Here is a 13,102-nt window from a genome sequence, read left to right as displayed (position 1 = left end):
GCAGGGGAGAATGACAGATATCTCACAAAGCGCCTGTCACCCAGAGCCAGGGACATTTGCCAGGGAGATTGCTAGTGAAAGACTCATCTCAGCAATTGGCTTCATAGGTTCTAATTCATCATAAGTTCTTGACTGTCAAAAGAAAGACAAAAGCAGGAGGAGGAGGGACACTTGACATACTGTGCTAATAACTGTCTGATTCTGCCTAGCATCACCCCCCCCCCCACCAAGTCTTACATGAGGGAAGTTTAAAAATTGGCACTAAGCTCACACAAAATATACCTAGAATGGCAGGAATCCTCTAGCTCTAGCCAATGAAGAGGAAAATCAAGCTCAGGGAATCTCATTATTATCATTTTATAATTTTTTTTGCAGATGTAATTATACTTTCCTCCCTTTTACTGTTGTATTTCTGCAAGGAATACTCAGCTTTGCTTGCAGTCAAAAAACTTCCTTATATTTGATTCAGTCTGTCTGTGACCTTCCAAGGCAGAAACCAATGTGTTTTTGTTTTTGTTTTTATTTCAAGAATTCTCTACTTCTATAATAATGCTGGGCACATAACAGTTATCAACAATGATTAATACTATTAAGTGGATCATATATGAGGAGTATAAGTGACAATCTCATGAAATTATCTTGACACTTTTTAAAAATAATTGAGTGAGGATGGCTCTGTTACATAATCCAAATTAAATACTATAACAAACACTGAGAAGTAATCCACTAAAAATCGAAAAGAAGCCTTGGCATTATAAGCATAGTTTTCAATTTTCAAAACAAAGATCTGAAGATTGTAAGAAAAGATAAAGCAATTAAGTTTTTGTTTTGGTAAGGAGGCCTCAAAACTTAGAATCAAAACATTTTCTAATGGCCGTGGTAATCTCTGTAAAATGTAATTTATTTGCTTGTTTCGAAACCACTAAACTCTTCATGTGGCATAAGGGAGTCGATTTGGGGGCCATTATAGTCTAGCTGCTAAAAGAATGTATAATACATTATAGTGTATGTGAGGTTTAGTATAAATTGTTATGTAATATTTATAGGACTGAAGCTAACAAATTGAAGTTTGATTTCATAGTCACATGCATATGCAGCTTATACTGTGTGCAAATTAAATATTTATCCTTAGTTCACACTAGGGTAGTGTTGGGTCAGTATTTTCTTCTCCCACATGACAATTTCATATTGCAGGTTAACCAACTGGCTTTGTCTTCGTAAGTATTAATAGTGTTAAGTAAACTGATTTCAGTTAAATGAATGGCTTATTCGAGGCATGTCAGAACAATCCATTAGAAAGCATTTATTTCAGCTTTATTTTAAGAATAATTATTTTTCACTGTAAATCATATATTTGCTTAGGAGTATTTATACTCCTAAGTTTTATAAAGGTAGAACATCAGTTTTATAAGGTAAAACATCAGGTAAACAATATAAGTTCTCCACTCTTTTTCATTTTATGTGCTCTCTCTTTACCACCTTTGACTGACTTGTAGGATACCACAAAATGTTTGCTATATGGAAAATATTTGGTAAATATTTACTGACTGAATTAATCCCTAACAGAGAACTTTTATCTGCCCATAGCTTTTTCTTTTGAAGATTAATTGCAATGATATTTAAGTTAGAAATTTGGTGTCCATCATTCTGTCCTCTTGCATGAGACTGGAACTACACCAGTGCATCCCTAGGCTACTGTGGCCATTCCAACTGAAATGGAATTTGCATTTCCATATGCAAATTAGGGAGGATGCTGGTCTTCATCCAGGTTCTGATCTAGTGCAACAGTCTTACATGGGCTATGCTTTAATTGTTGGATCAAGGAATCCTGGAAGAGAATCAAAATCTTTTGGAGAATAACAAGGAGCAATAATGTATGCCAGAAACCATATACAGGTGGTTCTAATTTCCCAGTGTTTATTTTCAATGTCCCCATGGTTACAAGGTAAAATGAGAAGCTAAATAATCACAACACAACATAATTCATTAGTGAATTAACTTATAAAAATAGTCTGAATTTGGGATGCCTGAGTGTCTCAGTTGGTTAAGCGGCTGCCTTTGGCTCAGGTCATGATCCCAGGGTCCTGGGATCGGGTCCCTCGTGGGGCTTTCTGTTCAGCTAGGAGCCTGCTTCTCTCTCTGCTTCTGCCTGCCACTCTTCCTGCTTGTGCTCTCTCTCCCTGACAAATAAATAGATAAAATTGTTAGGTCCATTCTTAAACGAAACGAGACTGAGACAAAGTGAAAGTTATTTAAAGCTTTATTTTATGATAAGTATTAGAAGTCACACTGATTGGTCAAGGGAATAAGACTGAGACAAGGTGAAACTTATGCAAAGCTCTCTTCTATGCCAAGCATTAGAAGTCAGACTGACTAGCCACGGCTGTCTCTGAAGAGAGAGACCACCCCCAGCTTACAGGCCCAAGAATTGACTGACTGACCAGTCAGGGCCGCCTCCAGAGAGGGCGACCCCTCCCAGTCTCACAGACTAACTTTTATAGAGCAAAAGCCTGGCCACACATAGGTGGCCAATGAGATTGTAGTCATGTTAGGTCACACGCAGGTGGCCGGTTGAATTACAATTTACCCTATAGTAGCTATTTGACCCAACCTATTACTCTGGTCAGAATTGGTGATCAAGGTTGGCGCCCAAACAGTGGGATTTACATTCTTTGGTGGTTAGGGAAAAAGTATGTGTGTTTCTTACTGATTGGATGTTTTCACCTGGCCCGACTTGTCCTTGTATTCCGGGCTCTGTTATCAAGAACTGGCCGACCTGGCCTTGTATTCTGGGCTCTGTTATTAGGAACTGGCTGACCATATTTTACTGGTTTCCCAGACTTGCTTCTAAGTAAGTTTCTCGGCGGGGGGGTGGGGGTGGGAGGGGTGGGCAGGGTCAGTTTAAGTTTTACTGCACAAACAACAAAATGGCTTTTAACCAAGATGGAGTTGCTCTGGCTAAATAGGTCCTTACAAAAATGTTTCAAATTTCCCTTCTCTCTAGTGTTTATATGGTTGGTGTTTTGTGAAATGTTGGCTGCTTGCAACAGTACAATATAGTACAGAGTAAATTGATGACAAAGGAAAATTGGCAATATCACAATTTCATGAAACCAAGAGTGTGATGCCGGACAACTGCTAAAATCCAATGCCAAATGACCACCCGTAAGATATAATGGAGTTGTAATAGAAACACACGCAAAACCTTTACTAATTCTTAGGGTAAACAAACACAATGAAGGGTGTATGTGTTTGTGTGTGTGTTTAGGCAGGTTGAATACTTAGATAATGTTTAATGAGAGATTAGTAGTGTCTCGGAAGAGAACATTTTGGCCATCAAATAACTAAAATACCTGATACAAATGCTAGTAAGTCTTTGTTGTGCCCCCAAATAAGATTTTTTTAAAAAAATATTTTATTTATTTATTTGACAGAGAGATCACAAGTAGGCTGAGAGGCAGGCGGAGAGAGAGAGAGCGAAGCAGGCTCCCTGCTGAGCAGAGAGCCCAATGCGGGACTCGATCCCAGGACCCTGAGATCATGACCCGAGCCGAAGGTAGTGGCTTAACCCACCGAGCCACCCAGGTGCCCCAAAATAAGATTTTTTATGTGAGGATTTTTGAAGGGTGATTTAGCCATGAAAGTCACATGTGACAATAAAAAGGCTATAAATTTGTGATATAATAAAACTTTGTCAGAAAAAGTATTCCTTGATAAAGACAAATAAATATTTGATTCACTCACCACTCAAATATTGGACTTATGTTTATAATTATTCATTTTTTTAAATATAAAAAATTATTTGAAAGATGATGTTTCATTTCATTCAAAATAGAAAGTCCAGTTTAAACTATTCAAAAAATTATTTAGTTGAGCATGCAACTTAAATGGTCGTTTTCCAATATTATCTATCCTCAAACAGCAAAACATCTTATTTTTGATGATGATGATGATGGTATTCAAAGTTAAGGACAACTACAAGATAGACACTTTTAATTCCCATCTCTAACTATTAGAGATCCATCATCAACTGAATACACACGTTTTGAGACTGGCTCAAGCATGAAGAGTGCGAATGTAAGGTGGATATTCATAAGTCAAATACTCAGGGACGATTACATTTGACTAATTAATTGAATAGCTCTTTGTCTAACATCATGATGTCCATGAATTAAGTCCGTAGGACCTTTAGATGTGCTTCTCAAAGTGTTTTCCACTGATGGTCAACAGCAGAAATGAGGGATCAAAGTCCCTGAGTGTGATAGCTTGAAATCTGCATTATTTTACAAAGTCTAAGAGATTCTTATGCATATATATTTTGAAAACTCACGATAATTATAAATATTGACCATATTCTTAATATACTTTGTTTTACCTAAAATTCTCATCCCTTGAAGATCAGCAAAGTGTTCTACTATTTTCTACTATCCAAGAGTCTTGGATCTTATTTTATTTTTTTTAAAGATTTTTTAAAATTTATTTGACAGGAAGAGAGAGAGAGACATTGAGAGAGGGAATACAAGCAGGGGGAGTGGGAAAGGGAGAAAGAAGCAGGGAGACCGATGCAGGGCTTCATCCCAAGACCCTGGGACCATGACCTTCGCTGAAGGCAGCCGCCCGACTGACTGAGCTACCCAGGAGAGTCCCTTATTTTATTTTTTAAAAAGATTTATTTATTTTTGAGAGTGTACATGTGCACATGAAAGACAGTGAGAGAGAGAAGGTGGAGGGGGTACAGAGGGAGAAGGAGAGAAGCAGACTGCCCACTGAGTACAGAGCCCAATGAGGGGCTCTATCTCATAACCCTGAGGTCATGACCTGTGCTGAAATCAAGAGTCAGACATTTAGCCAGCCAAGCCACTCATGTGTCCCTGATCTTATTTTAAGTATCTCAATCATGACCACATTGTTGGGATCTAAGGTAAATTTTTGTCCATTGAAATCAGAAACAGATTTCATCTTATCATATGTTCTCATATTCACTACAAGTCTTATTATTATGGCATCATTTGATATTTTATACTATTTGACACAAGAGAAAATAATCTATTTTCTTATCAGGAATACCAGTATTGTCTATTTAATTGTTTGACATCTATTATTTTTGTTTTTATTTTAGGTATGAAAGCCTTTCATGTTTTTGTGATGTCTTTCTAATATAAAGTCCATAAATCCACAAATAAAGAGGACCCACTTACCAGTCTATCACACATAACTTACATTTAAAGTTATTTATAGAATATTTTTCACTTTCTATTGATGTTTAAATATTTCATCACCTTCTCATTATTTTTGTGGCTTATAATCATCCTATATCTTTCCCACTTTAAAAAATAAAGCAAACAAAACCCCTTCTTCAAAGAAATTACGAAAATTTTAAAGATCATTACTTGATGCCTTCAAAAACTTAAATTTAGCAGTCTCCTTATTATGTTGTTATATAATATTGATTTTGATAATTTGGATGAATGAAGAGTAATCATTTAAAATGATTTTTAACTTAAACATTAAAAATTAATTTAATAATTCATTTCAAACTTAAAATTAAATTTCAAAGTTGTTTCAATGTTGCAAGCATATGAGTGGGACAAGAAATACTACCCATATACCCTTAACTAAGACTTCTCTTTTGTTAACATTTTATCTTATTTGTGTCTGTCTCTCCCTATGCACACATATATATGCATATAGGTATATACCTATTTGTATGTGTGTGTGTATACACACACACATGTACACACATACATATGTACATATAATCTATACCATTTCATATTATATAATGTTCTTCAGTGTGTATTTATTAAAAATAAATGGATATTGTCTTGGGGCACCTGGGTGGCTCAGTGGGTTAAGCCTCTGCCTTCCGCTCAGGTCATGATCTTAGGGCCTGGGATTGAGCCCCACATCAGGCTCTCTGCTCAGTGGGGAGCCTGCTTCCCCCTCTCTGCTTACCTCTCTGCCTACTTGTGATCTTTCTCTCTCTCTGTCAAATAAATAAATAAATAAAATCTTTTAAAAAATGGATATTGTTTTGCAGTTATGAATTCCAGTAAATTTAACCTTGATAGAATACTCTTTAATCCACTGTGAGTATTCCAGTTTTTTTTTAAATTGACTCTAAATGTTCATTACAGAGTTGTTTTTCCCTGTATAAAAACCCAGTCTGGAATCAGCTTTTGCCTTAGCTTTTATGGGCTAGTTTTCTTGATCTGAAATATTTTCAGTCTTTCTTATTCATATCAGCATTTTTTAAGATTTCTCTCTCTTTTTAACTACTCTTCCCATTTTTGGTTTATCGCCTTCAGATTGTGTTTTTTTGAAGAAGAGATACCAATGATACTGTCGGATCCTCAGGGAATCACATTTGGATGCACGTGGTGTGTATCTGTCCCTCATCAGTGATGATAGTTTTGATCAGTGGGTCAAGGGGTGTCTGATCTCTCCACTCTATGGTTACTACATTTTCATGCAGATATGAAGAGACACTTCAGGATCGTGCAAATATGGTAATTGTCATCAAAATTTCCGCCTGGATTTAGCATCCATTGACGATTCTTATCTACCAATAGTTAAAGTAATGGTTGCAAAGTAATTACTCATTAGTTCATACCTGGTGATATTTTACTGGAAATAAGAGGACTTCTTCCCCACCTCCCGTTTATATATCCTTCTGTTTATATATCTTTTTAAATTCATAATTCATTATTGTTCTTGACTGTTTCAATGCTCAAAGTGACCCAGATTTTGCCAGTGGGAGCTTATTCAAGCTGACTTCTATATACTTGGGATAAGCCCACATGATTCTCTTGAACACTTCCTTACTTTGTGTTATTAACAAGATGTTACACACTCATATTCCACCACTCCTGCTCTAGCCATGGAGTCATTTCTCTAAGGAACCCAGGATTATTCTAATGGAGAGTAATATTAAAGATGTAATCTTCTGGGGCACCTGGGTAGCTCAGTTGGTTAAGCGTCCGACTCTTGGTTTTGGCTCAGGTCACGATCTCGAGGTCCTGGGATTGAGCCCTAGCTCCATGTTCAACCTTCAGTGTGCAGTCTCCTTATCCCTCTCCCCACTGCCTTTTCATGTTGTGAAGAGCATATATGTAGCATACATATATTATTGTTGACTTTATATTTATTTTTGTGTTAAAGGAAAAAATATCTTCTCCCTAATTTATCAGAATTTAGCAAGCATTTCTTCCTTAAGTAACTAATAAGGAGTTTGTGGAAAGGATCCTTAGACATAATTAAATCATAATGCAAATTAGAAGCAGAGTAGGACCTGCCCAATTGACCTTCAGCTTTTTGCCACATTCTCAAGCCTCTACTTCACTGCATGTTCCTTCAGCACTTGGCCTCTCTTTTCAGAATCAGTTATGAAGAAATAGAGAACACTGCAGTGTTAAGGGTAAAGTCTTACCAGTCATACAAGTGATACAAGTGTAGTGTTCAGACCCAAACTTATGGTTAAGTAACCATACACATAAACCTGTTGAAAGACTTGTTTTGTGAATTATATGAATAATTTATCTAACAGTGTCCAGCATAGGATCTGGCAAAATAGAGGAGTTTAATGATCATTAGATTATTGTTACATAAAGTATATGATACATACACAATTTAATTCACATATAATTTTAGAGCTTTATTGTAAATTGTAGCTCTGTAGTTCTCATTTTAACCATATTTCAGAATGGAGTCCATTTAGTAAATTAATTGCTATATTTTTTATTTATACAGACTTCCCTAAACACATAAGCAATGGGGTCAGTTTTTAAATTTCTTCCTTCCATTAGTTTATTATAAAATAGCTTCATCATTGCAATTGCTTAAAGTCCTATGATTGCCTAATTCCTAACTAGCAGGTAGATTCATTTTCCTTCAAGTACATCTAATAAAGACCTGATCTTAAAAATAAAAGGGTTGTAAAGTCTAAAAAAAGAAAGGCATTTGAAAGGTATAGCTGATAGGAAGTCAGTCCATAAAATGCTGACCTTTCATCAAGTACTGATTTTTCTGCTTTCCTGTGGGAGCATTAAGTAGGGAGTGATCTCATAGATTTCCACTAATGTCATGACCTATAGCTTCCGCCCAACATTTCTGCCAATTATGGAGACTTCCCTATTGCCTTCATGATATGCTTACCTGCTTTCTTTATGCTAGGCTGACAGCTTGTTCACTTCCCTTGGCCTTGACCTTGGCTTTGACATCCACAGGAGGTACTCAGGCTGTCAATACTAATATCAGAATAGTGTGAAGACCGTCTGGCAGCTAGAATCTGGGACAACTTTGGCAGCTCCTGCAGATTTGTATATCCCATGTGATTATTCAGCTGGCTCCCCCCATCTTAAAATGTTAGAATGCATCCCAATGCGAGAGGGCTAATACATGTAATTAGAGAGGCGTGGTTTTTGCTATTCCCAGCCCATCTGCAACAGCTTGAGTACCACTGCATTACTCATTGGGAGTCATAAGCCCTGACCTACTGGATACCCAAAGGGGTGGACACCTTGGAAGGGAGCCAACATTGCTTCTGACCTTGGGTGGTCAAATCAGCCCAAAAAAGATTTATATTCTGCAGTTCACATTTAAAAAAAAAATTTTTTTTAAAAGATTCCACTTTTATGTGTTTCCATGAGACCCATTATTTTTAGCTGTTTATTTTTTTATTTTTTACATTTTTTAATTTAAGGAGCAGTATAAGTATAGCAATATAGCAGAGCAAATTAACAGTTTCCAAAAAGGATCCAAAAGTCAAAAATATAAGAATGTATATTGGAAAAATACCCTTTAGTTATCATTTCCATACTAATAATAGAATACATTAATGTTTATTGTTAACAATCAGGAGTAAAACAAGCTAAAAGATTCAGAAGAACTGAATTTGCAACCCTTCTGTTTCTTTCTGGAAATAGCTCCCATCTACTTGGTTTTATAATTTGGGCAATTTGTGATTTGGAACAAATCAGGTGGCATATATGAAAACAGGTATAGAAAGATCTTTGTCTTTGAAATTCTCACTGTCTATTTAACAAAAGCAAAACAAAAACAAAAACAAAAAACAAACCACACATACACACAAAACCAAAAAAACAAAACAAAAAACTTGACTGAGTTACAAAAACCATATGATGAATCAGAGCTTTCCAACAATGCCTCTACTCATGTTTCTGATACTGAGGAGAGTCTCTCAGAATATTTTCCCAAAAGTTACATTATACTTGAATGGGGTCCTAACCCTCTGTCCTTCACAATCATGACCACAGCGATGTCTGAAAATGGAGAAAAGTTATACAGAAGGAGAGAGAGAAGGAGAGAAGAAGAAAGTGAAGGAAGAACGGGAGATGGAGAGAGAGAGAAAGACGGAAAGAAGGAAACAGAAAAGAAAAAAAAAACACGAGAAGATAAAGCAGAGAATAAAGGCATAACAAGGAAGGAGTACAATGAAGTAATTTTTTAATTTTGTACTCATCAAGGATATTTTTCTAAAGGAATATAAATCCATGTCACAAATAATCAATAACGAAATTATCTGTCCTCTGCCCTAATACGTTCCACTCCTCCACATAACTCCTGCTCTTGCAATTTCTTATCTTAATAATTAATAACCTCATTCTTCCAAGCTATACAGTTGGGAGACCTTTAGGATCATTCTTGCCTCCTTTCTCTCTCTTACATCCCACATCTACAAATTCTTCTGGTTCTACACTCAAAGTAAATATCTAGATTCTTACAATTACTCTTTTAATATCCCTCTAGTAAAAAATGCTATCATTTTATGCCTGGGTTTTTGCTTTAGCTTCCTAACTGGTTTCGTGCTTCCATCCCCACCATTTAACAGTCAAAGTCTCAATAAAGGAGTGGAAGACATCTTTTTTTAAAAACGTTATGCCTCTCTTTTGCTTTCAAAAAAAAAAAAAAAATCTAATTGCTTCCCATCCTAGAGTAGAAATCAAAGACTTTATGGCTTATGACGTGCTATCTATTCAAATTCTCTACCTCTACCTTCTGCAACTACATCACACCTATCTTTCTGGACTCAATGGCTACTACTCTTCTTTTCACTCTTGTTTACTCCATTTAGCAATTCCTTAATCATAGCAAATACATTCTTGCTCTGGACATTTTACACTTACTATGGGCTATGGCCTCTCTCCAAAAATATTTATCAATTTTGATCAGTTAACTTTATATTCGCCAAGTCTTTCCTGTCTCTTCATCAACAGCTAACAAATATATTTTTACTTGTTCATGATGTGCCTCCCTCCACTAGAAAAATGTGAATTTCTTGAGAGCAGAATTTTGCTGGTTTTATTCATGCCTCAATTCCCAGGACCTAAAAGTGGTTGGATTCAAGATATAAGTAGGATATAGCAGGGTTGGTAATTACTCATTGAATGAATTAGTGAGTGATTAGATTGTAGAAGTGATTAATATTAGAACAGGAAAAGCCAGACATGGAAAAAATTGTAAAGGAAACTGAGTTCATTTTGCTCTCCACCAATCCCATTTTTCACTTTCTTATTCCCTTCCTGGGAGGCTGGTAGGAGTATGATAGAAGGAACATGGAATTTAAAATCAAAATATTTGTGATTGATTCCTGGTGGTATGACATTGGGTGAGTTACTTATTTTTCTGAGAATTGGTTATTCTTTTCTGCAAAATGGGAATGATAATTTACCTGTAGAGTTGTTATAAATATTAAATGATATTAAGAACATAAATGGTCCAGGGCAGTTTTTTGGGCATAGAGTAAGGCATTCAGTTAATTCCCTTTTTCCTTTCTTTTCCCTTCTCTTTTCTTCCCTTCCCTTCCTTTTCCTTTTCTTTCCTTTTTTTTTTTCTCCCTCTCTCTTCCTCTCTCTTTCTTTCTTCCCCGTCAGCATTCTTTCTTCCTTTCTGCTTAATGCTACTCTAGAGTCCATAGGACTGTGTGCTTCAGGGTCTGACAAAGGTTTGGAGCTAACTAAGGACTAATAATGTCTTATAGCACTTGAGTAATTTTAACCCAATTGCTTTGAAGAGAGATACTGGAGATGTGTGTGCCAACATTGTAGTGAACAGACCTTGTCAGAGATCCTACCCTGGTTCCATCCGATGACTTGTACGACTTCCATGCAAGGTGTCCTAGGTTTCTATGTGCTTCTGTTTCTGGCAGAGTATCTACGGTTCTCCTGATAGGGCTTCTCTTGGCCACTACAGCTGCTTTATCCATGGAGTTAGACAAAAGTACCTAAGAATTTATATCTACCCACTCTCACCTCAAGGTCCTTAGTTATTGAGTTATTAACTGACTGGTGTGAGAATATAAAAGTTCCATTTCCTTGCCTCTGGTTAGGAGAAGCTCTGAGATCTCCAGAATCAGGCTTAACGTTCCCTCCATGGGATTTTTGCCTGAAATCGCAAATTTCCTTATTTTTGTTTTCTTCTCTTGCTTCCACTACTCACTGGTTCTTTTCCTGGGAGCACTTCCTCAATAAATGACTTAATCTTGATCTCAGGGCTGCTTTGGGGGAACCAGATCTAAGATATTCCCGTAGATATATGTCAGGAGGAATTATTAACAGATAAAAGCCTCGTTGTTTTTAATATAAGACTATTTTTCTAACCCTAAGGCAGTACTTAATTTCTTAGTGTTGCTCTTCTTCCCCTTCCAAGGACATCTTTACGCACAGCCCACTCATTCCTCAAGCTCCGGGCCATTCCTCTGATATAAAAACTCAGATAAATTCAGCTGACAGACTTCTTTCCTAGTTCTTTTTGTACTAATCTGTGTGATGCAATGTAGTATATTTTTCAGTTTTTCTTTCTCTTTTAAGACTTGTTTCTCTCCTGCATGCTAACTAGCTTTATGTGGGAAGGGGCTTTTTGTTTCCAGTTTTAAAATTTTAACTTTTTACTTTGAGATACTTGTGGATTGAGTATGAATGACTGTATATGGAATTACTATGAATATGAATTAATACAGAGATCATATATAACGCTTTACCATTTCCCCCAGTGGTAACACCTTATAAAACTGTATTTCAATATCACAGCCTGGATATTGGCAGAGATAGAAGTGCCAATGGAACATTTCCATCACCACAGAGCTCTCTCGCATTACCCCTTCATAGCCGTACTTGCTTCTCTCCTGCACTCATTCCCTCTTTGACCACTGGCAATCAGTAATCTATTCTCCATTTCTGTAATTTTATCACTTCAAGAATGTCATACAGATGGAATTATAATGTATTTAATTTGAGGGGCTTTTTTTCCCCCAGTCAGTATAATTCTCTGGAGAACCTAGATCGATCTCCAGAGAATTATACTAGGTTCTTGTACAAAGCAACCAACTGCATTTCTTCCTTTTTGATTTTTATTCTGTATTACTATTATTTTTATAAAGATTTTATTTATTTATTTGATAGAGAGCAAGCAAGCACAAACAGGGGACAGCAGGCAGAGGGAGAGGGAGAAGCAGGCTCCTCAGTGAGCAGAGAACCCGACATAAGACTCAATCCCAGGACCCTGGAACCATGGCCTAAGCTGCCCAGGTGCCCCTTTATTCTTTATTCTTATTATCATTTGCCTTTGCACTGGCTAGATGTTAAATGAAAGGATTTCATATTAAATGAAAGAGGTAAGAGTAGGCATGCTTGTTTTCTTTCTAGTCTTAGAGGAGAAACATTGTCTTTCATCATGTACAATATTAGCTGTATGATTTGTAGTTATTTCCTTTTTATCAAGTGAGTAAGCTCTTTGGTATTTCTGTTTTTCTGAGAGTTCCTATTATGAATGGTCATTGGATTTTTTCTAATGCTTTTTTGAATTGATCCGATCATGTGATTTTTCTTTTTTATTCTGTTAATATGAGACATTATATTGATGAATACTGAACCAGTGTCATTTGTGGAATAAACCCCACTTGTTCATACTGTATAATTTATTGTGTATTAAATAGTTGAATTTTCTAGAATTTTGTTAAGGATTTTTGTTGCCAAATTTATTATAGATAGTGGTCTGTATTTTTCCTTCTACCGTCTTTGACTGATTTTGATATCGGGGTAATATTAATTTTATGAATGAATTGAAAGGTATTCCCTTCTCTTCT

The sequence above is a fragment of the Mustela nigripes genome, chromosome 12 (genome assembly GCF_022355385.1).
Source record: "Mustela nigripes isolate SB6536 chromosome 12, MUSNIG.SB6536, whole genome shotgun sequence".
In the NCBI taxonomy this organism is placed as follows: Eukaryota; Metazoa; Chordata; class Mammalia; order Carnivora; family Mustelidae; genus Mustela; species Mustela nigripes.
The sequence above is the reverse complement of the archived record's forward strand: the minus strand, read 5'-3'. Positions refer to the sequence as shown.